Here is a 25,234-nt window from a genome sequence, read left to right as displayed (position 1 = left end):
ACCACACTGATGATCAACATGTATTGAATAAATTTTTAAATGGTCAGATGAGAAATAGTGATAAATTATATATAATTATACATTTGCACCTCCTTGCTTTACTTGTCTTTGTACCAAAAGGTTGGGGGATGGGGAGCAATACATTACATTACATTCATTTTTAATATTAGTTTCCCTCACTTCCCCCCATTCCTCTTTGCATGAATAGTGTATGTGATAGGTAATTAAGCTGAAACCCCACAGGCTGCTTTCCTAATGTGATCATTTAAACACAGGCCAGATGCTAACATAAACACTACTTGAACAAGAACTTCTCCACTCTTGAGAGTCCTTCTAGAATGTTCCATGGACAGTTTTAGAATTTTTATTTTTGAAAACTGGCATACAAGACATTTTCCACAACAGAAAAGAAACCAACAACACCCTATTTGCAGCACAAGAAAACACCATTGAGATGAGGTCTTAAAAACACATTTGGATGATGGCAGATCACAAGACACTTGGCTCTGGAATCAAGATATCAGGTTTCCATCAAAAATATATAGACAGGATATGAATAAACCCTCCTGAAAACTCACGCTTCTCTACTGGCCGGGGATTCAGAGTGGGGATCAGTAACACTCGCAGATGACTCCAGAGAAACAAGGATCCCACCCGCAGACAGATGAGAAGGAGGAATTTTCCTTGGGTGCTTTGCTTGAGACACATTAGAAAGAAAATAGTCTATCACATCTTTCTAACAACATCAGCTGGTACTCTCTTGCCAACAACTCAATTGGTTCAGAATGTTAAACTTAGAGAATTGCATCATCTACCTCAGAAGGCTACAGGCTCACTCTTGCCTAATTAGTGGGAAAATGAAGACAAGAAATTCAGTGGTATCCTAGTGTCAGCAGCCCATCCAATTTTACTTTGTCTTTGCACCCCCTGCAGAAGACAGCACAATCAGGAAGCTATAAAGGACATGTTTTCAATCTATCCTCAATCAGATATATTCCATTGTGCCATCTAGATCTACTCTCCACTCTGTTCTGTTCCACTCCATGCAACAAGGGCTGCCCAGTACAGACTGTAGCAACTGGGCCTGATTAATGGAACACACTGGTAGGAGATTGGCAGTGAGAAGAGGGAGGCCTGGGTATTTATTTCCCGGTCCCACCCGCTGCCAGATTGCAAGGGTCTGGCTGCTGTACCACCAAAGGCCACAGCTCCTGTCAAATGCCTTCTCCATACAGCCACTCCATCTGGATTCTTCAAACCAATTGTACCCTTCAGGCCTAGGAGTGGCAAAGCAGAGCAAGCATCCCTGTATTAAACACCCCTAAAGTTACTAGTTTGAGTGTTCCATCCGTGCTGACCATCAGTGGGTCAACAGTGATAGATTATTGATGGCTTCCCCCAATGATGTTGTACTGAAGACTGGCACACAGATTATAATAACAAGTGCTGTCATTCTGTGTTGCTGTTGACCTTGGGCATGAAAGCAAGGGAAAAACCAGCAAAAAATTCCATATGTTTCCTCTTCCTGCCATAGATGTTTATCATAGTAGGTAAAGGCTGGGCCATGGGTAACTTCATTCTAGCATCAGGTCTTTGATTTTAAAATATAGTTGAGGCTTATTGGTGATTTTCATTTTCATGTTGCAGATATTCAAATGTTAATTCCAATATCAAGAAAGGGAATTATTTTCAAGTACAGTAATACTTTAAACTTTAAAACCATGTTGTCCTATAGAACTTAGAACAAATAGATGGTAGTTTTAAAATTGATACAATTTTTGTTCCATAGTCTATCCCTGCTTTTGTGTGTTTTCTCAAGTCTTTCCATGTACATAACAACAAGATCTTTATCTCTTTAGTAATCATTAAGCTGATTTCTTTAGTAATCTCTTAATTTCCCACTTGAAGCCATTTAATCCTCTTTAAGAGGGCAAGTGTGTCCTAGAAACTAGAGCAAATAATAAAGTATACCGATCAAATTCTTTTCCTTTAAGTTAAATTCAACTTTTTTGTGCCTAAATTTGTCTTTTGGCAAAATGAGTGATAATGAGTTACTGCCTCTGCACTTTAATAGCCTGAGTCACGAAAAGCTGACAATACCTCCATATTCCTGTTGATCCCAGGTTTACTATGGAAAGATTTCATTCTTATACCATGCAGCACGGTGCCTTCTAACACACAGATGCAGAAGATTGTCTCAAAAATAATTCTTTAATATTAAAATATATTTGATTACAAATGAAATAAAAGGAAATGCATTCATCTGTATATGAGATGTAAATACAGATTTCTTTCTTAATGAAAATGTGTTCTTGAGTTATCAGCATCTTTCAGCCAACTGTTAGATGAGCTTATGGTCTTAACTGTCAAGACTCTGCCTAGATGACTTATTATTATTATTTTTAACATTGAAATAAAACTTTTTACTGTCTGAAAGGCAGAACAGAATTTGGATCACTGGAAAAAAAGACCAGGACTACAGAGCTTGGTGGGTGTGATCATGTGTCTTTCCTATTTGCTAGGAATAGGAAAGTGATGCATCTAGAATGCATCATTTATTCAAAAACATTTATGAATAAACAGTTAATAACACAGTATAAAGCATTATTATTAACGTTTGGACCATAAGCTGTGAGAACACAGATAATGTAGCAGTTAATTCTAGAGCTTGGGGTAGAGTAAGGAGGGGAAACTCATGCTTATGTTGGGCATTGAAGGATGAGTAAGTGTTCACCAGTCAGACAGGTAGGTGAAGAAGGCATTCTAGGCAGAAAAAACAGCATATGAAGGCCCCAAAGTGTGAGAACTGATGTGATCAGGGGATGGAGATAGAGCTTATTGACTTTATCCTACAGGCAATGGGGAACCTTTAAATGAATTTGACTGAGAGAAAGGACATAATCACATTTTATTTTTTAAAGATTATATTTTTTGAAATTTGGATGAAGGGGAGAAGGGTTGGAAACCATATATACAGTCAAAGGTAAAAATTTGGTAAGAGTGTGGGTTTGATTTAGGGCAATGACACTAGAAGGGAGAAAAGTGGATTGATCTGATATTTTAGAGATACGAATCAAAAGAACTTTGGCTTGCTGACTTCCTGGGGAGCTCAAACAGTAAAGAATCTGCCTGCAATGAGGGAGACCTTGGTTTGATCCCTGGGTTAGGAATATGGAGTCACAGAGTCGGACACAACTGAGCAACTAACACTTTTTGCCAGCTCTGTATGGAGTGAGGGTGGCTGGGAGTGAGGGAGAGTGAAAAGAGTCAGATGATTTTGAAGTTTCTAACTAGTGAACCAGAGAGAGAATGACTTTGATTATGGGCATGCCCAGTTTGTGGTTGCTGGGCCAGCCAGATGGAGATACTCCAGTGACAGATGAAAGGCAAGACCGGAGCTCAAAAGTCAAGTCAGGGTTGAAGATGTGGATTTTGGAGATCATTATTTCATCAGCATTGATGCCATGGGGATGGATGAGATCACAGAGGAAGCACACAGAAGAAGAGGAAAGGAGAGAGGAAAAGACACAGTCTAATAGGCATGTGCTGTTTTCAAGTGTGAGTGTTCATTCCGGTTTTCTGGTGTCACCTCCTCATTTGTCTTTTAACCAGCCACCCTCCACGACTCTATGCAGTACTGGTGAAGTAAACTTCGGGTGTCCTGTCCACACTTGCTTGCCTCCTGCTCCAAGATGAGCAGAGTATGCCTCACATCACCCTGGCCACAGAGATTTGATTAGCACTGTGGCAGTGATGTGTTGGACCCAGGTCCTTCCAGCACACAAGTGGTATCGCATCAGTAGCTTAAAGTCAGCCTCAGTGGAGATATTTACACCACAGAAATTAGCAAACATTGCAAATCAATCCCTACCTGCTGTCCCTGTGAAAAGTCAGCTTACTGGCACACTGGTGGATGTAGGCAAAACAAGGAACACTGTCCTGCAGACTTGATATACAGGTCTCAGAGAAGAGGTGTTCGTTTTCATTCTGGATTGCAAACTGTGAAGTGTGCCCAGGCTGAATGTTCTTACTGTGTATCAGAGCTCCCTTAGAAGGACTTCAATCCACATAGGATGAGAGATGAAGAAAGGACAGAATCCTAAGCACAGGATTTGTTGCTCTTTCATTTTTTCAATTTAAAAAGAAATCTTAAAATTTTTAAAGGTGACATACTTATAGAAAATCCCATTCAATGTACATATATTCAGTTAACAAAATAATAAGAAAATACACACCTGAATAACCACGGTCCAGGTCAAGACATAGAATACTATCAGGTCCCCAGAAGGCAGACTGTTTGTTCTCTTCTTGTCCTTTCATCTTGACCTTTGTAATATTCCATCTTGACCTTGGTAATATTCATTTCCTGGATTTGAAAAACAGATTTACAAACAGTGTATACATTCTTAAACACAAAGGTGTCTCCCTTCCTTCCTTCTCTCTCTTCCTTCCTTCCTTCCTTTCATGTTTTCTTTATCACTATAGGGAAGCCAGAACTTAGGGAAGCGTGTTTTTCCTATGATGGGAAAAACTGGAATAGACTTATAAAGTTGATATAAAAGAGACAGTGGAGAAAGACTGAGGATACCAGAGACAGAATAATTTAGAGCATAGCTGTAGGGAAGATGAAGAGACAGGGAACCCAGTTTTCTGATGGAGGCCTTAGGTTTGAATGGAGGGTGAGAGATGCCTCTTTATGATATGGGAAAGAGGATTGGTTTCTACTCACAAATGCACAAACTACTTTAATTTATACAAGGTGCAGCTTAAAAAATAGTAAGCTCCCCCCCATTTCATCTTAGCCCATATGCTGTGCTCTGAACTTTTCTTTGGTATGTCTGACATCCCTGGATTTTGCAGTTAGTGACCTGGGATCTCCTCTCCTTCCCTCCTTTGGCCTGGCATCTGTGGGGGTAACTCTGTGTCTGGCTCTGGCTGCTGACACCTGGAACTCCCTCTCTCCCTGACACAGGGGTCTGGCAGGGGCTTTGCCCTCACAGCTTCAGTCTATGGCCCAGCACCCCTTTTTTGCTACTTTCGGAGTATACAACACCCTGGCCCAGTTGGCACTTTTACTTTCTCTTGTCCTAGTTTTGTCTCTAGGGCAACCAACCCTGTGTGGGATGGAGAGGGTACTGGCAGAAGGGGAGTAATGTAGACAAATGAAGGTGGAGGTACGGGAAGCTGAGCTGCCAGGGTCCACTCCTGTGACATCCCTCACTGAGTTGGCCTCCAAAGCCCCTGAGACCATGTCCCTATGGGGATTTCTAGCTGCTCTGCAGACTGTGTGCCCAAGAAGTTTTGAGACCTCAGATTCATTTCCCGTCACCTTCCTGCTTCTAACAAAGCATGTGTTTAAGCGCCTTGGCTACATCAAAAACATAACACTTGTACAAATTAAAAGCTTTCTGGATTCCTTGCCTTGTCTCTGAGCTTGCTTTTGAAATACTAATTAGCCAGAGAAACGTGTGCTTTGTGATTCCAAAAAAAGAAAAAGGGGAGACCTCGCTAAAGATAGCTAGCTCTGGTGGGAGTTTTTTTTAAAAGCTGCAACTAAATGTCTATGTATTCCATCAGCATTTAGCAAAAGCTGTCTCCTGTCCTTAAAAATATGGAAAGCACTGAATGAGAAGTCTGTCCCAGGGTAGGTGGCAACAAAAGGATTTGGTCTCCTGGAACTAGAGACTGAATTATGTAAAAATTCCTCTATGCAGAAGCAGAGAGCTCAGTCAAGTGACTCCAGGCAGTGCCCTGACTCTGGACTTGAAGGGGTCATCATGGGCATGTGCACCATTTTAACTGAGCCAATACCAGAGCTTTCCATCTCATCCTAATAGATGTCAAAGGTCACTCACTCCCTCTGTTTGATGAATAACTGTAGCAACACCACATCTGTCTTATAACTGGCAGCGATTCTCAAGTTAGTGATAATGAAGGTCTTCCTAACAAGAAAGTCAAATGCTCTGGTGCCTGAGTTGAAGGCCATGCTTCTGTCCACCTATCTCACATACAGTTTTCAGCCAAGGAGAACCCTGCTGGCTTGAGATACACAATAATAAGATATAAACGTAGTAATGCTTTCAAAAATAGCAGTTTCTAAATAATGATTATAAAAACTCACAAACATCTTCTTTTCTTTATTAACCCATAGAATAATAATATACTGAGCACAGCAGAGCTGAACAAAGCAAGAAGGTTAAATTTGCTTCCTCATTTAGAAGAATTCTAGGAAACTGGAGTTGTCCCCACCCATCCCTACTGCACACCATTTGGGAAGAAGCTCTGTAGTACCAGGAGGTAATCGCATGGACAGGTTAGTGCTGTCCAGTGGCTATTTACAAATTAACATGGTAGATGGGGAATGACAACACAATTTTAAGAAGGAATACAGGTTTCTAGAGGGACCAGGCCATTAAGGAAGACTGTCAGACGGTGGTTCCCAGAAGGTGATAAGCATAGACCTAATAAAGTACAGTTTTGTTCTATGAGAGGTCATGAGACTTTTAATCAATAACCTCCAAGCCTAGAATTCATTTCAAATATGAATTGGAAATTTCTACTCCTTGGCTGGCAAGAAAACACAAGTTCCTGGGACCAGCAATGCCTATACTCCTCAGCACATATTTCCTAGCAAATCAGCAGCTTTACCGAAGATGGCATCCTGGATTCTCTCCACCAAACCTCAGATACAAAACAGAATAAAAGACCCTCTCCATTTCTTAGTTCCTTCATCTCTGAAGAGCATGTACAACAGAATGGCTGAAGAAGAAATGAGATGACAGTGTTTCTGTGTTTTTAGCTCCACAGTATTCTTTATCATGAGTCAGTGCTACAACTGAGGCCTTATTTAAAGGCAAGAAATTAAAAGTGCATTTTTTTTCTTCTCACTAATTAATTCATTGGCTCTTTGGTTATTTAGCTTTCAAAAAGACAGACATTTATGAAGCATGTTCTACATGCTACATGTCTTCCCTGGTAGCTCAGATGGTAAATAATCTGCTTGCAATGCAGGAGACCTGGGTTCTATCCCTGGGTTGGGAAGATACCCTGGAAAAGGGAATGGGAACCTACTCCAGTATTCTTGGGGCTTCCCTGGTGACTCAGACAGTAAAGAATCTGCCTGCAATGTGGGAGACCTGGGTTCGATCCCAGGGTCGAGAAGATTCCTTGGAATACCATGCTCAATGTTAAAGAATCAAAAGAGAGACAAAAACATGATATCAACCCTTGAAATATTCTTCGTACCTAGCAGAAAATGATAGATTAAAAAAAGAGAGAGAGAGCAATAAGATCTTGCAGTTGCTATTGATGGAAGTATTTACTGGAAGCAGTGAAGAAACCAAGGCGAAAATAGTGTACCAATTGTAAGTATATGTGTGTGCATGCAGTGGTGGCCAGGAGTGGTGGGGGATGGGTGTTGCAGGTTGATTAGACATGTCAAGATGAGTTGGCATAAACCAGGATGCCAGGGTGGAAAAGGGCATTTCAAGGAGGAGTCCGTGGAGGTGCAAAACAACCGAGATGTGAGAGAGTGGAGTATAAGCCTTTCCATAAAGTGGGGCCCTGGAGAGTTGGTGAAGGAATTAGTGACAGGGATGAAAAAGTGGCGCGGGCCAGACTGCAGAAAGCCAGACTGCCTTCTGTGTTGCACTAAGGAGGAGCCAGAAGGCCTTCTGTGTTGCACTAAGGACCTTGGACTTTATAGTCAGGCAAAGGTTAAAGCATATGCAGACTGCAAACAGTTCTGGAACAGTCACCTCTTCACCTGTGTAGGGGACAGACTGGAGGGCAGGGGGTCAAGACAGGCAGACTACCACAAGGGCACATCCAGTTGAGACTCCACTGAGAGGACAGGGGCAGAGAGAAGAGGAGCTGCACAGGAGGAGAGTGTGAGAGGACAAGGAAGCGGGTCACTCCCAGGTCTGGGGTTTGGGTGAGGGGTGGTGAATCTGGAAAGAGGGAGGCAATGGGGATGGAGAGGAAGAGGACCAGTTCCCTCCACTTTCTGAACTGGTATCGTCTAGGGGATGCCAGGGTGCGTGGTCCAGCGAGCAAGAGGATACTTGGCTCCAGAGCAGGGGTTCTTATACAAAAGACTTTGGGGCCTGGGAATTGGGCTGAAAAAAATTACAACTTGATTTTCACTAACCTCTAACTCAAATTTTGTATTTCCTTTATGTGCCTAGGCAACAAACCACAGTGGCATCAGCAGTACCTCTGCCTCTGTCACAGATAGAAATCACAGTTTCATACCATTTTTCAGTTATTGCAGATATGTTAAAATATTGTTTACATTTATTTCTTCAAAATGATAGTAGTTACTCAATATGCTGGAAAAGATGATTATTTAATATTAACAAAAAAGCATAGGTGGCACTAGTGATAAAGAATCTGCCTGCCAATGCAGGAGATGTAAGAGATTCGGGTTTGATCCCTGGGTTGGGAAGATCCCCGAGAGTGGAGGGCATGGCAACCCACTCCAGTAATCTTGCCTGGAGAATTCCATGGACAGAAAAGCCTGGTGAGCTACAGTCCATAGGATTGCATAGAGTAGGACTCGACTTAAGTGACTTAGCATGCATATACAGTATATAACATTTATTTTTCATAACTTTTTAACATTTTTATTGGAATATAGTTGATTTATAATATTAGTTTCAGGTGTACAGCGATGTGAATCAGTTATACATATACATATCTCTACTCTTTTTTTAGATTCTTTTCCCATATAGCCCATTACAGAGTATTGAGTAGAGTTCCCTGTGCTGTACAATAGGTCCTTTTTAGTTATATTATATATATATTAGTGTGTATATGTCAGTCTCAATCTCCCAATTCATCCCTCTCCACCCCCTTATCCCTTGGTAACCATAAATTTGTTTTCTACATCTATGTCTCTATTTCTGTTTTGTAAATAAGTTCACTTGTACCCTTTTTTCAGATTCCACATATAAGCGATATCATATGATTTTTGTTTTTTTTCCATCTGACTTACTTCACTCAGGTCCATCCATGTTGCTGCAAATGGCATTATTTTATTCATTTTTTATGGCTGAGTATTTTTCATAATTTTAATAACTGTCTTTCAACATGACTTGTTTCATTTGTAATCTCATGTATTTTATGTGAAGCATTTTAAAAACATGGAGGAAGGAGTTTATGGGCTTCGGCAGGCTGCCAAATATATCCATGGATCAAAGAAAGGTCAAGAATCTCTAGTCCAGAGTTTGAAGCCTTTGGGACTGGTCAATAATTCCCGGATTTCTGCTGAGCAATGCTACACTGAGAAGGATATGACCTATTCCAGGGGCTCCTTAAATAGACTGGGACTGAAAGGAAATAGTTCACTGCAAAAAGAAACAAGGTTCATGCTTACCCTGGCCTTCTCCCTGATGTGGTTGGCCTTTATAGATCCAGTTCTCATTCAAAATGTGCTCTGGGCTGGTTTCATTTATTGGTCTTGAGGAAATTGTGCAGATGAGCTCCTCTGTCCATGGGATTCTCCAGGCAGGAGAACTGGAGTGGGTTGCCATTTCCTTCTCCAGGGGATCTTCCTGACCCAGGGATCGAACCCGGGTCTCCCACATTACAGGTGGTCACTTTACTGTCTGAGCCACAAGGGAATCCCAAAATGTCTTGAGGAAATTGTGCAGATGAGAACCATGAGTCAAGGTGATGATGTAGACACTCTTAAAATGAACATCACTCAGCAGAGTTTGAATTGTCTCAAAATCAGTTCGGCCTAGAGGAATGTCAAGCAAAGTGTAGAACTATACCTAGGAAGGTCTTCTTTCCTGAATCCCACTCCTAATGGTCAATAGGCCATAAAGAACAACGTGCGCAGTTGTGTGAATATCTGCTCAGCTAGCCACAGGCCATATGTGACCACAGGCCTTGTTTTTTTACTGGAGACAGCGAGCTTCGCTCTGGTCATGAGCAAGCTCCTTTCTCAGTCTCTTAAAGTTCAAAAGGACAAGAGATGAAATGGACACTTGATCTTCATGCCATCCTCCTTCAGTCTCTAGTTCTGCATCTGGTAGCTGCTCTTGGGAGGCAAAACAACGAAAACTGCCATGCGACTTCCAATCCTTAAAGAATGTGGAAGTCCACTTCGGAAGGTCAAAACCCTGCAGACTCCCTTCTAGAAATCTATCCCACCAAAATCTCACTCATGCCCACAAGATGGTTCGTGATTCTGAAAATTGGAAAGAAACTAAAAGTCTATCAAGAGGCAATGGGTTAATTAATGAGGTTCATCCACATTTATGGAGTACTTCAAAGTGGTTGAAAAAAATACACCCATATGAATAGATATTCACTCTACATTTCATCACAGTGAAAAAAAACTGCCAAATAATATACATAGTAGGGCCATTTTTTAAAAAGTTTCTGTAAAATGCTCACATGTGTTCGTAAATGTCCAGCTAAGGCTGACCTAAAAAGATGATCATGAACTAAACAGTACTTATTTTGGAGACGGTAGAATTTGGTAGAGGAGGAGGAGGAAGATGAGCGTTTCAAAGAGAAATTTTCACTCTTTCCTAAAATATCTCCTTATTGTTTGCAGTACAAAATTGCCTTTGAGATTTAAAATATAATTGAAAGATCACATCAGCTCTCATCATATGTAATGGAAATCATCTGGTAATTGGGTTTCGAATTTTAATTTGTTGAGGAAACCATGCTGTATCAGAAAAAATTCTGTCTCAGAATTAGGCTTAACTGTGAATAACAGATACCCAAAATAACAGTGTTTCAGACAAGCAAGGGCAGTACTTTGGAGGTAGACAGTCCAGGGCTAATTTGGCAGCTGTGTTCCCATGCAGCTCCTCCCTATGGAGAGAATGGCTTCACCCTGGTGGTCTAAGACAGAGCCTAGAGCAGCAGTTGTCTCACCCCTGTCCTCAGAAGCTAGTGGAGAAAAGGACCAAGAAGGCAGACTCGGATCCACTCTCTGCACGTTTTTCCCGAAACCACTGGCCTCTATGTTCCATGAGAAAGTCGTACACAGTGAGTCTGCAATATGAGAGTGTGTGTTCTCTATGTATGAGTGTGATTATTGTTGTTGTTCAGTCGCCAAATCGTGTCCAACTCTTCATGACCCCATGGACTGCAGCATGCCAGGCTTCCCTGTCCCTCACCATCTCCTGGAATTTGCCCAAGTTCATGTCCATTGAATTGGTAATGCCATCCAACCATCTCATCCTCTGTCACCTTCTTCTTCCTTCCATCCTTCCCAGAATTAGGGTCTTTTGCAGTGAATCGGCTCTTTGTATCAGATGGCCAAAGTATTCGAGCTTCAGCATCAGTCTTTCCAATGAATATTCAGAGTCGATTTCCTTTAGGATTGACTGGTTTGATCTCCTTGCTGTCCAAGGGACTCTCAAGAGTCTTCTCCAACACCACAGTTCAAAACCATCAGTTCCTTGGGTGCTCTGCCTTCTTTATGGTCCAGCTCTCACATCCACGAGAGTATGATATGCATATGAAATCTTGAGACAACCCTCCCTGCCTACTCTAGACAAGGCATGAGTGCCTGAAGCCCTCCTCTCAGGGATTCCTTTTCTTCTTCTTTGTTCACTCCACCTCCCTGTTCTTTGTCTGCATTTCCTGCCCTCATCTTCACACTGCTATTGGCCCAGCAGGCCCAGCTCAGAGCTGAACGGTTTGCTGCTGCTGAGATGGCACTGGGGGTTGCTTGATCTCACAGGAAGATGGCAGGTTTCACAAATGAAAGCTCTTTTTCCAAGCAGCATTTTAGAACTAACTCTCAGAGTGTGAGAAAGATACAAAAGAGAAAAGGTATAGTTTGTTCAACCAAGTAGGGGTTCTGCTACTGGCCACAGAAACAGCTAACCAGCTGTGTATGTGTGTGTGTGTGTGTGTGTGTGTGCACGCGCGTGCATGTGTGTCTTGTTTATGTGAAATTTTAGCTGTTTGGTCTCTCAACATCTGGGCTTCCTAGGTGGCACTAGTGGTAAAGACCCTGCCTGCCAAAGCAGGACACATAAGAGATCTGGGTTCGATCCCTGGGTGGGGAAGATCCCCTAGAGGAGGGCATGGCAACCCACTCCAGTATTCTTGCTTGGAGAATCCCTTGGACAGAGGAGCCTGGGGGTCTATAGTCCATAGCGTCACAAAGAGTCAGATACAACTGAGCAACTTAGCATGCACACACATTCTCAACATCTATTATTCAAACTCCTGAAATGTTTTACCAACACCTTTCTTATGACATTTTACTTTCTCTTTTCTCTCTGATTTTATCAAGATAGAATTGTGATATAACATTGTATTAGTTTAAGGTACACAAGATAATGATTTGATATATGCATATACAGTTGATCTTTGAACAATGCAGGGGTTGGGGTACCAACCCCCAGACAACTGAAAACACATGTGCAACTTTACTTTTGGCTCTCTCCATGCATGGTTTGGCATTCACCCATCTATGGATAGTACATATTTAGTGGGAAAAAAAAATCCGTGTATAAGTGGACTCATGCAGTTCAAACCCATGTTAAGGGTCAATGGCCTTGCAAAATGATCACCACAGTAAGCTGAATTAACATCCATCACCTCACATAGTTTCAATTTTTTATCTTGTGGTGGGGAATTTTAAGATGTAATCTCTGAGCAGCTATCAAATATACAAAAGAGTACTGTCACCATGCTGGACCATTACATCCCCAGGAGTAGAAGTTTGTATCTTTTGACCACTCATCTCCTTCATCCTCCACCTTCTACCCCTACCGCTGGCAACTGTCAATTTATTTTTTGTTCCTGAGTGTGTTTTCTTCAGATTCCATGTTTAACTGAGATCATACAGTACTTGTCTTTCTCTCTACTTCACTTAGCATAATATCCTCAAGATCCATTCATGTTGCTACATCGCTACAAATGGCAGAATTTCCTTCTTAATGGTTGGATAACATTCCATTGTATATATATCACATTTTCTCTATCCATTTACCTGTTGATGAACACTTAGGTTGCTTCCATGTGTTGGCTATTATAAATTAGGATACTGTGAACGTGGGGGATGTAGATAATTCTCTAACACAGTGACTTCATTTCCTTTAGCTACATACCCCAAAGTGGAATTGCTGAAATCTACTTTCTCTTTTGTTGTAGTTATTTGTGCATCTACTTCATGTCTCCTACTAGATCATAAACTTCTTGGGGGCATAGATTGTTTTGATGCATCTGTGTATCTTTGGTATCTGGCCTGGCATGAGGCTGAAGCTTGATGTCCATTGACAGAACAAGCGCACCAAACATTACTGAAATATGAAATAATGCATGACTTGTTAATCTTTCCAAAAAAGGCAGGTTACAGCTGCACAAAAATATTATGAGACCCTTTTGAATACAAAATGGGAGGGCCTTTAAATAGGAGGAAAATGTGAAAAAATAAGATTACACCGTGGCATGTGCTTCCACCTCTCTCCAGCCTCTCTTCCACCTGTAGTCCCTTAGTTACTAGAGTTGACACTTTTCTCTCTCTGACACTGACAGTCCATCCCAGGGCAACACTGAACACACGCTCTTGTGAGTGGTTGGATCAGTGCTCACTGTGACTTCCAATCACATTGTTGATTCTCTCTGACTGTGGACGTTACCTTGTACTTCTGTATCTCTAACACAGTGCTGGACACCTAGTAAATGCTCAATAAATCCCCTTAAGATGATTAAGTCATCCCTGGATAGATTAAATAGAAATATGTTTAGAAGAAGATAAATAGGAACACATAAATGAACTTGGTCTTTAAAGTTGCCTTCCTTTCCCTGTTTTATTTTTCTATAACACTTACCATCTTCTAACATACTGTTAGTTTAACTTACTGCATTTTGATGCTCTCTCTCTTCCCTCTGGCATCTAATGTCTCATACACTGTTGGTGGAAGTAGAAGTTGTGATAACTATTTGGAAAACTATTTGGCAGTGTGTACCAAGGTTATTTTTTTTATACCATTCATGAGGTTCTCACGGCAAGTATATTAGAGTGGTTTGCCATTCCCTCCTTCAGTGGATCACGATTTGTCATAACTCTCTGCTATGACCCGTCTGTCTTGGGTAGCCCTGCACAGCATGGCTCATAGCTTCACTGAGCTACACAAGCCCCTTCACCATGATAAGGCAGTGATCCATATTAATAAAATTAGTGGATGCAATGAAATTCCAGCAGAACTATTCAAATCTCTAAAGGAGGAAGCCATCAAAGGTTTTGCATTCATTATGTCAGCAAATCTGGAAGACCTACCAGTGGCCACAGGACTGGAAAAGGTCAATCCTCATCCCAATTCCCAAGACGGGTAACACTAAAGAATGTGCTAACACCTCAGCTAGGCTTCAGCATTATGCAAACCAAGAATTTCCAGATGTCCAAGGTGGGTTTAGAAAAGGAAGAGGAACTAGAGTTCAAATTGCCAACATTCACTGGATTATAGAAAAAGAAAGGTAATTTCAGAAAAACATCTATCTCTGTTTCATTGACTACACTAAAGCCTTTGACTGTGTAGATCATGACAAACTGTGGAAAGTTCTTAGAGATACTGGATACTGGAATACCAGACCATCTTACCTGTCTCCTGAGAAACCTATATGTGGGTCAAGAAGCAACAGTTAGAACTCTGTATGAAATCTTGATTAGTTCAAGATCAAGAAAGGAGTATGACAGGGTTGTCTGCTGTCACCCTGTTTGTTTAACCTATATGCTGAGCACAGCATGAGGAATGCTGGGCTGCATGAGTTATAAACTAGAATCAAGATAGGTGGGAGAAATATCAACAACCTCAGATATGTGGATGATATCATTCTAACGGCAGAAAGTGAAGAGGAACAAAAGAGCCTCTTGATGAGGGTGAAGGAGGAGAGTGAAAGAGCTGGCTTAAGGCTAAATGTTAAAAAAAAACTAAGATCATGGCATCTGGCCCTATTACTGCATGGCAAATAGAAGGGGAAAAGGTGGAAGCAGTGACAGATTTCTCTTCTTGGCCTCCAGAATCACTGCGAACAGTGACTGTAGCCATGAAATCAGAAGACGATTCCTGCTTGGCAGGAAGGTGATGACAAACCTAGACAGTGTGTTGAAAAGCAAAGATATTGCTCTGCTGACAAAGGTCCATATAGTCAAGTCCACTGTCTTCCCAGTGGTCATATATGGTTGTGAGAACTGGACAGTAAAGAAGGCAAAATGCCAAGGAATTGATGCCTTCAAACTATAGTGCTAGAGGAGACTCCTGAAAGTTTCTTGGATCGCAAGGAGATCAAACCAGTCAATCTTAAGGGAGATCAACCCTGAATACTCACTGGAAGGACTGATGCTGAAGCTGAACGTCTAGTATTTTGCACACCTGATGCAGGTCAGGAAGCAACAGTTAGAACTGGACATGGAACAACAGACTGGTTCCAAATAGGAAAAGGAGTACGTCAAGGCTGTATATTGTCACCCTGCTAATTTAACTTATATGCAGAGTACATCATGAGAAACACGGGGCTGGAAGAAACACAAGCTGGAATCAAGATTGCTGGGAGAAATATCAATAAGCTCAGATATGCAGATGACACCACCCTTATGGCAGAAAGTGAAGACGAACTAAAGAGCCTCTTGATGAAAGTGAAAGAGGAGAGTGAAAAAGTTGGCTTAAAGCTCAACATTCAGAAAACTAAGATCATGGCATCTGGTCCCATCACTTCATGGCAAATAGATGGGGAAACAGTGGAAACAGTGTCAGACTTTATTTTTTTTGGCTCCAAAATCACTGCTGATGGTGATTGCAGCCATGAAATTAAAAGACGCTTACTCCTTGGAAGGAAGGTTATGACCAATCTAGATAGCATATTTAAAAGCAGACACATTACTTTACCAACAAAGGTCCGTCTAGTCAAGGCTATGGTTTTTCCAGCGGTCATGTATGGATGTGAGAGTTGGATGGTGAAGAAAGCTGAGTGCCGAAGAATTGATGCTTTTGAACTGTGGTGTTGGAGAAGACTCTTGAGAGTCCCTTGGACTGCAAGGAGATCCAACCAGTCCATCCTAAAGGAGATCAGTCCTGGGTGTTCATTGGAAGGACTGATGTAGAAGCTGAAACTCCAATACTTTGGCCACCTCATGCAAAGAGTTGACTCATTGGAAAAGACCATGGTGCTGGGAAGGAAGGGGGCAGGAGGAGAAGGGGACAACAGAGGATGAGGTGGCTGGATGGCATCACCAATGCAATGAACATGGACTTGGGCAAACTCTGGGAGATGGTGAGGAACAGGGAGGCCTAGTGTGCTGCCGTCCTTGGGATCACAAAGAATCAGACACGACTGGGCAATCGAACAACAACAACCACCAAGGTTATTGACTTCCTTGGTGGGTCAGACAGTAAAGAATCTGCCTACAGTGCAAGAGACCCAGATTTGTTCCTGGGTTGGGAAGATCCCCCGGAGAAGGGAATGACTACCTACTCCAGTATTCTTGTCTGGAGAACCCCATGGACAGAGGAGCCTGGTAGGCTACAGTCCATGGGGTTGCAAAGAGTTGGACAGGACTGAGGGACTAACACACACTGAGATTATTAACTCTTACACAGTACTAACAGTTCCTACACACACAAGACAGAAATTCTTGAAGGAAGGTCTGGGTTGGATGGCCACAGGCCTTGGTTATTTTTGTGTCTTCAGCTTCAGGATCTAGAAGCTGCAGTTTGGAAAGCACACAAGTTAGAAGGGATTCTTGTTATATCATTTCTCCCCATCCTGCACATTTAATTCTTCCTCAATTCCTGTCAATTACAGATACCCCCACAAATGTATTCTGCATCCCTATTTCTCTTCACACCGACTTCAATCACCCAATCTTAGCCTGCATTTCTCATCTACATTACTGCAATATTTCCCAAGTGCTCTCTCTTTCCACCCTTGCCTTCCCATCCCACCTCAGATCCACTCAGCGACCCATGTGATGACTTCTCTTGAACCCGAAGTAAAAACCAATTTTGTTACCACAGACCCCAAGTGCTATGAGCTTGCCTGAGAATTTCTGATTTCGTATCACTTACTCTCCATCACTCTTGCTCCTTAGTCTCCAAACATTCAAGTGGTTGTTTTTTAAAATCAGCTTAATCGAGTTGCAGTTCACCTATCATATAATTCACCCATTTAAAATGTACAATTGAATGTCTCTCAATATATACCATCACCACAATCAATATTAGAACATTTTATCACCTCTCTCCCAAATCCTGTGCCCATTAGCAGTTACTCCCCATCTCCCCCCAACTTCTCAGACCAAGGAAACACTAATCTACTTTCTGTCTTTATAGGGGTGTCGGGTCTAATTTTTAGCTCTTGAATCCACCAAGCTCTTTCCTGTATTAGGTGCATGCACATGCTATTTCTTCTGCCTGGAAGTCTCCATGGTCTGCTCTCCAGGGCTCCCTGCACCCTGCACTCCAAACCTTGTGTGGCTGTTTCCTCTTCCTTCATGCTGAAATTAAAATGTAACCTACTCAGGGCTTTCCTGGATACCTTATCTAAGACTATGCTATGCTATGCTAAGTCGCTTCAGTTGTGTCCGACTCTGTGCGACCCCATAGACGGCAGCTCACCAGGCTCCGCCGTCCCTAGGATTCTCCAGGCAAGAATACTGGAGTAGGTTGCCATTTCTTTCTCCAGTGCATGAAAGGGAAAAGTGAAAGTGAAGTCGCTCAGTCATGTCCGACTCTTAGCGACCCCATGGACTGTAGCCTACCAGGCTCCTCCGTCCATGGGATTTTCCAGGCAAGAGTACTGGAGTGGGGTGCCATTGCCTTCTCCGTATCTAAGACTAGCTCCTTGTTTATTATCTTCTTATACCTCCACAGTTGGTAATCATTGGCTTACTGACTTTTTATTGCCTTATTCTTTACAGTTGATTTTAAACATAATGAGGGGAGTTAATAACTCTCTAGTTCTCTGTTGTAGCTCTAGTTTCTACTGCAGGGCCTGGCACTGAGAATACCCTCAATAAACATTTGGCAAATGAATGAATAAATGAATGAATGTATAGCTCAGTTATCTGGCACTGCCTGGAAATAAAACATCTTGCCTATTTCAAAGCAGCAGATATTACAATGCATCATCACTTAACCAGCTAGGTTTTCTGCTCATACAAGACAGGAGTTTTAGAACAAACATCTTCAAATCATTTTGAACAGCTGGCTGAAATTATGTGTGCCTCCCAAAATTAGGTTTAGTTGGCCCAACAAAGATTAAACAGAATGATCAATTGCAATATGGTCACAGAATGCTTCTGTATGAGTGGCAGGGGTTGACATTTGGGAGGTTTCCCTTTTCCTCTTCCTCTTAAGATGGCAGTATTGATTGCTGCTCTTTTCCCATAAACACTAACAGCAGGACAATCACTTGTTAATGATTATCTGATCATCAGACCAGACAGTAACCCTTCCCACTAAGTCTTTATACAGCTATAAAGGATCCATTTAGTGCTTCATTAGTGCAAAAAGGTGGGTAGCAATCCTCCTCCATCAACATCAACACTGTCCAAGATTCAGTAGTCAGCTCTGGGCAAAACTAGATTGTAAACCAATCGAAGGAAAGGATCTACTCTATTCCCAACTGTATGGACAGTTAACCTACCCATAACCAAACACATGTCCAAGAAGCTCACAAATAACAGCCGCTTATAAACACGTGTTGAATGACTGACAACTGATCAGGTTGTACCTCCCATCTTGCTTTACTAATTTCATCCTGCCCTCTCCCATCCATTTGGTTACCCCCAGTTGTCAGTCCTGAACTTTGATGCTGCTCAGATGTCTCAGTCACAGAGAAAGTCGATCTGATTGCTTAATCTACACTACTCTGTTTATGGACCTAAGCAGTGGGGTGCTGGAACAGTTTACAATGGTTTATAAGAGCCAATTATGTGCATCTCTTTTTAATTCTGCATTCAGTGACAGCAGGTTGGTAGCCTGAAAGCAGCCATGGTGGGAATACTTATACCAGAAGAACTGGCAAATGCTGCCCATCCAAATCAGGGCCTCCTTCTTAAGAGCCATTTGTTAAACCTTTACCAGTATAACCACCGGCGACATAATGTGTTCACGTTACTCCCCACCTGTCCTGCCCACCCTCTCTTATAAGAGAATTCTAGACCAGGCTTAATTTAAAGAATGACTTACGAAGCAAGACTTAGAGCTATACGTTTATAAAGTAAACACTTCTTCCCACTCTCTTGTTTAGGCTCTTTCACAGATTTCACTGTTACATGCTTTCAGGCTTTACTTCTGCTCTTAACAGTGCACTTCATAGCTTGCCAAAAAAGGCTAAATCAAATTAGAGTATTTTAAGGATTTTAGCTAACTTTCTTATGTCAGTTTAAAGAGAATGAAAAGACTGCCTCATGCAGAGGCACTGTCCAGTCCTCATACTGTACCAGATTTGGTGCTTAAAATTGACATCACTTCACATATATATGAACAGATAAGCATATGCCAATACATACATACATATATATATATATATATATATATATATACACACACATATATATATATTCTTTAACCTTCTGTACTTCTGAGACTGAAACTCCATAGAATTCCATAGGAAGTTTCCTGTTTCCAGGCCTAGTGATTCGGTAGCACAGATTCAGGATTTTAGGTCAATCAGAGAAATGAGAGATTATCTGATACAGGTTCTCAACCTGACTATACACTAGCATCACCTGGGGAATTTGAAAAAGCAATGACTCTCCAGGCCCCACCCCAAACAAATTCAGTCAGAATCTCCTGGGTTGGAATCAGGCATTTCTAGTTTTAGAAGCTTCCCAGGTGACTCTAAGGTGTCATCAGAGAGAACCACTGATATAACCACTCCTCACTTTTCAGAAGAGGAAAAGTGCAACTGAATGAAGGCAGAACTTCACTCCAGGGCAACTGAGTGAAGGCAGAACTTGTTGAAGACTCAGGTCTCTTAGACGTTCACACCACAGAGCTTTCACAGTCATGCTCCAGACCTCAGGACTTCCTCACTCCTGTTTCATAAGCCCTCAAACATGAGTCACAGAAATAATGAAGGTTTTTCTGTAGCTGGAATCTCATAAGAGACAGGAGTCTTATAAGGCATGATTTTATTCAGAAGTCTAATTGATCCTTGATCTTTAGCAAATTATTTCTTTACATTGCCCTAGCATTCAGTATTTTCTAAAAATACAGGCAGAATCCTTATGATAAGATACAGAAATGCAAATTCTATAAAGATAGGGACCACTGTGTCTAATCTTTACTCTGTCAAGCATGGGGCCTGATTGGGGGTCACATGACCATTAATCAGTCTATAAGCGTTCAATGCTTTGTCTAGATGATTGGTCATAGGATAATGTGGTGGACAGGGAAGTCCTGTTTACTGGGTTCAAATCCTGGCCCCACTATTGACCAGCCTGAGACCTTGAGTAAGTTATTTAACCACCCTGTGCCTCAGTTTAAAAAAATTAAAGTATTTTTAAAGTTGCTGTGCAAATGACAGAGGTAATGTACAGAGTGAGCTTAGCACATTGGCTGGTGCAAAACCTCTCAACAATTAGTTATTATTGTTTTGTTGTATGAGCCTGTCTCTTCACTTGAATCCTGCTGGGAGAGGAGAGGAAACATATGAGTGATGAGGTGCCAGGAACTGGCAGCCTTTGAGCATCCTGACCTGAAGTCTCTGCCTTCACCTCGAGGGTTATCGGTAGCTAAGAGGAAGAACCTACACTGCACCCCCAGGGCGACCCCGAAGGGCAACACTCCAGAGAAAGCCTGGAGCAGTGGATTCTGGGCTGGCGCCTTCTTCCTCTTGCAGTGAAGGTCACTGATTCATTTTTTTTAACTTTTTATTTTATATTGGAGTATAGTTGATTAACAATGTTGTGTTGGTTTCAGGTGTACAGCAAAGTGATTCAGTTATACATATACATGTAGCTATTCGTTGTCAAATTCTTTTCCCATGTAGGTTTTTGCATAATACTAAATAGAGTTCCTTGTGCTATATAGTAGGTCCTTGTTGGTTATCCATTTTAAATATAGCAGTGTGGGGCTTCCATGTTGGTCCAATGGTTAAGAATTTGCCTTGAAATGTAGGGGACCCCAGTTCAAGCCCTAGTCCAGGAAGATCCCACATGCCAAGGAGCAACTAAGCCCATGTGCCACAACTACTGAGCCCATCTGCTGCAACTACTGAAGCCTGAATGCCTAGAGCCTGTGTTCTGCAGCAAGAGAAGCCACCCTGCAGTGAGAAGCCCACACAATACAACAAAGAGTAGCCCCCGCTCACTGCAACTAGAGAAAGCCTGTGTGTAACAACAAAGACCCACCACAGCCAAAAAACAAATTAAATAATAAATCTTTAAAAAATATATATACCAGTGTGTACATGTCATTTTTAAATAAGGCTATTTTGTTAGCTCTGAATTACATTTTTTAAAGTACACAATTCTAACATGGTTAATCATTAGAAAATTTGTGATCTATAGAAAACCTTTCTAAAACACTAGTATTACCTGCATTATTCTTAAAAATTGAGATATAATTGATGTGTAACATTATATTAGTTTCAGGTATACAAAATAATGATGCAATATTTGTGAATACTGGGAAATGATCTCTCAGTATACATAGTTTCACATTTTTTTCTTGTAATGAGAATTTTTAAGATCTACTTTCTTAGTAACTTTCAAATAAACAATATAGTATTACTGAGCATACTGTACATTAGGCATTGATTCTGGGGGGCAGCAGCCCCGCTAAGCCTTCTCTTGTCCCTCTAACTGAGCACTGGACTGCAGGGCAGAGCTGTGAACCCAAGCAGTGTGGGTACAGTCCCAGCTCAGCACCTGATCGCCATCTCCTCCTTCTCCAGGACTATTTCTCAGCTAGAGTTTGCATTTCACCCAGCATCCCAGTTCAGCCTCTCCCAGACAGGAGATGCTATCAGAAACCTGTCCCCATTCATAACACTGATATGGCTTCTGCTCTTCAGATCAGATTTTAATGAAAACTCCCATGAGATCAAAGCAGAGCTGAGGAAGGAACAGAGAATGATAAATGTCCCAGAGCAAAATGAGATACATTTCCAAGATGGTTGGGCAGCAGTTTCTCTTTTAGACATTTTATGAATGATATTGGCAAAAATGTCAAAAGTCTTTGTCCGAGTTTCAAATATTAGCATGGGAATATTTTCTTTGGTCATCATCAGAAGCAGAAATGCATTCCCACTTAGGGCCTCTTGTGGAATCTAACATTCAACTAGAGCATTTTTCTAAAACTGATTTTAAGGTTATAGGATGAGGAAGTTGACACAAAGAAGCAGGCAGAGAGATCAAAATGTAGTTGGACAGGGCTTTCAGGATCTCATTAGATGAAAGTCTGAACTTACAAAATCAATCAGTATGCAGATATTTACTTTTCCAAAGGATTTACTATCCATCCAGGCAGGGCAGAATGCAACTGTGTGAGTGTACGTATGTAAATATTTTCTTTTCTTACTTTCCCCGCCAGTTAGTGCTGTACCAGACTTTTTGGTTCTCCTTAATATATGCCTTCCCACCCTGTTCGCAGCAATTGATTCAAGATGAGAACCCCTGTTCTCAGCAATTTATTCAATCATAAATTTCCCCAAACCTGATAACCTAAGGAAATCAGGAAATCTTCAAACATTTCAAAAGAAGCAGGCTCTCCCGGCTCAGAATAATCAGTTTGTCTATCCTGATAATATGCTTAAACTGGTGAGATGGCATCTTACCTTCACTGCTTATTCAGAATTTACTATAGAATTTTTACTAGAGGCACACCTTCATATTACTTACAATGAAATCTATTTGTACAAAACATTTCAGAACCATGAAATTTGGAGCAGAAATTCCTAAGATAAGAGCCAGCTCCAAAATCTTAACTTTAGTGAAGAAATCAAGCACAACAAAATGAAGAGACTCCTTCCAAGGTCACAAGAAAATTCCTCCAGTTAGAAGCAAGGCTAGAATTAGAACCCAGGATCCCAATTCATGATTGCTTGTAAATAAATATATGCATGCATACATAAGATAGTTATTAAACAATTACTAAATGCCAAGCACTATGCAATATACTAGAACAAATAAATCAAAAGGGTACACACCTGCCCTCATGTGTAGTAGGAAAACAGATCTACAACTACAAACTCAAATGGTATGAAAAAATAACAGGGTATTTGTCCTGGTCTGGGGATGTCAAGGATGACTACCCCGCTGAAATGGCGTTTGAGCTGAAATCTAAGAGCCAGATAAGTAGGAGTTACTAAGATGAACAGGTGTGGCCTAGAGGAGGAGGAGACGTTTCCAGGTGGAAGGGACTACAAATGCAAAGATCCTAAGTGTTTTCCAGTATACGGTTGAACTTTGAACAATGTAGGGGTAGAGGGAAGGAGGGGAAGAGGCAATGCGGCACAGATTCCTGCTCTGTGCAATTGAAAATCAGCCGTCCATATTTGAGGATCCACATCCACCATGGATAAAGCTGACTTTAGATTGTGTAGTGCTTTGTGTGCGTGCATGTGTGCTAAAGTCACTTCAGTCGTGTCCAACTCTTTGCAACCCTAGGACTGTAGCCCATCAGGCTTCGCTTTCCATGGGATTCACTAGGCAAAAGTACTGGAGTGGGTTGCTGTGCCTTCCTCCAAGGGATCTTCCCGACCCAGGGATTGAACCCATGTCTCTTATGTCTCTTGCATTGACAGGGGAGGGGGGATTCTTTACCACTTGCACCACCTGGAAAGCCTGTAGTGCTGTGGTTCATATTTATTGAAAAATAATATATAAGTGGATCCGTGCATATTGTTCAAGAATCAAGGTATATTAGTACTTCTTGACCACTGAACATCAGTTCAGTTCAGTTCAGTCTCTCTGATGTCTCAGATGGTAAAGAATCTGCCTGCAATGCAGAAGATCAGCTTTCTTTATAATCCAACTCTCACATCCATACATGACTACTGGAAAAACCATAGCCTTGACTAGACAGACCTTCATTGACAAAGTAATATCCCTGCTTTTTAATATGCTGTCTAGGTTGGTCATAACTTTCCTTCCAAGGAGTAAGTGTCTTTTAATTTCATGGCTGCAATCACCATCTGCAGTGATTTTGGAGCCCAGAAAAATAGTCAGCCACTGTTTCCACTGTTTCGCCATCTATTTGCCATGAAGTGATGGGACCAGATGCCATGATCTTAGTTTTCTGAATGTTGAGCTTTAAGCCAACTTTTTCACTCTCCTCTTTCACTTTCATCAAGAGGCTCCTTAGTTCTTCACTTTCTGCCATAAGGGTGGTGTCATCTGCATATCTGAGGTTATTGATATTTCTCCCAGCAATCTTGATTCCAGCTTGTGCTTCTTCCAGCCCAGCATTTCTCATGATGTACTCTGCATATAAGTTAAATAAGCAGGGTGACAATATACAGCTTTGACGTACTCCTTTTCCTATTTGGAACCAGTCTGTTGTTCCATGTCCAGTTCTAACTGTTGCTTCCTGACCTGCATACAGGTTTCTCAGTTGGTTTTCAGCTAATTCCCATTAAATTCATTTCCTTATTTATACTTTCTTTTCCTGAAATAAAAGGAAAAGAGCATAACTCTGCAAGCATAGAGATCATGATGCCAGATGAGAAATACGAGCTTTAGAATTACTAGGAAGACTTCAATATCTTGGTTTCATCTTAAAAGCAAGGAAATCTGAACCATGTAAGTGAGCTCTGCTTATAGAAGGAGATGAGAAAGAGTAATGAGGAAAGGGGGCACCAGGGAAGTAATGCTGTTAGGACTAGAAATGGTTTTCAGTCATTCTTCTAGATGTAACTTGCTGCAAACTGATCTGAGTGCCTCTCATGTCTGCTCTTTCCATCTTCTCTTAACAACTCAACCCACTGCACATTCTAAACTGCACAGTCTAGAGCAGTTAGAATTGTAGTGAGACATCAGATACAAAAGAGAGAGTCTACACATCAACTTGATCCATAGATATGGAGTTCTACTCGTCATTCCAAACGGGGAGAATAAAGGGAATTGGAGCTGTGACAGATAGTTGACAACTTCTTGTCTTGGGAGGGAAAAGTATGGGCAGTCTATGGCCATATGGATTTATTATCTCGTATTTTTCTGTGCTTCTGAGTTTGCTGTGTTTCTGAGTTTGCATTATACATATGCTCTTGAATTTTTTAAACAAGCTGAATCTCCATGGGATAT

The 25,234-nt window shown here is 41.5% G+C and overlaps 1 protein-coding gene and 1 long non-coding RNA gene across 3 annotated transcripts in view; one reads left to right on the top strand and one right to left on the bottom strand.

Moving 5' to 3' along the window:
- PELI2 (pellino E3 ubiquitin protein ligase family member 2) overlaps positions 1-25,234 on the bottom strand; it is a 384,698-nt gene that overhangs the window by 234,508 nt on the left and 124,956 nt on the right. For both annotated transcript variants that reach the window (XM_081509572.1, XM_081509573.1), the window contains exon 4: positions 4,236-4,366. The gene's annotated coding sequence lies outside the window, so the exon portion shown is untranslated. The remainder of the gene's footprint in view (positions 1-4,235; positions 4,367-25,234) is intronic.
- The window catches only part of LOC145513374 (uncharacterized), a 53,585-nt gene continuing 31,833 nt past the window's right edge, over positions 3,483-25,234 (top strand). Inside the window, exons 1-2 of the long non-coding RNA XR_014059339.1 lie at positions 3,483-3,558; positions 6,152-7,364. This is a non-coding gene — a long non-coding RNA (uncharacterized LOC145513374). The remainder of the gene's footprint in view (positions 3,559-6,151; positions 7,365-25,234) is intronic.

The sequence above is a fragment of the Giraffa tippelskirchi genome, chromosome 7 (assembly GCF_054371585.1).
Source record: "Giraffa tippelskirchi isolate mGirTip1 chromosome 7, T2T-mGirTip1v1.2.pri, whole genome shotgun sequence".
NCBI lineage: Eukaryota > Metazoa > Chordata > Mammalia > Artiodactyla > Giraffidae > Giraffa > Giraffa tippelskirchi.
This window is presented reverse-complemented; position numbering and strand designations above follow the sequence as displayed.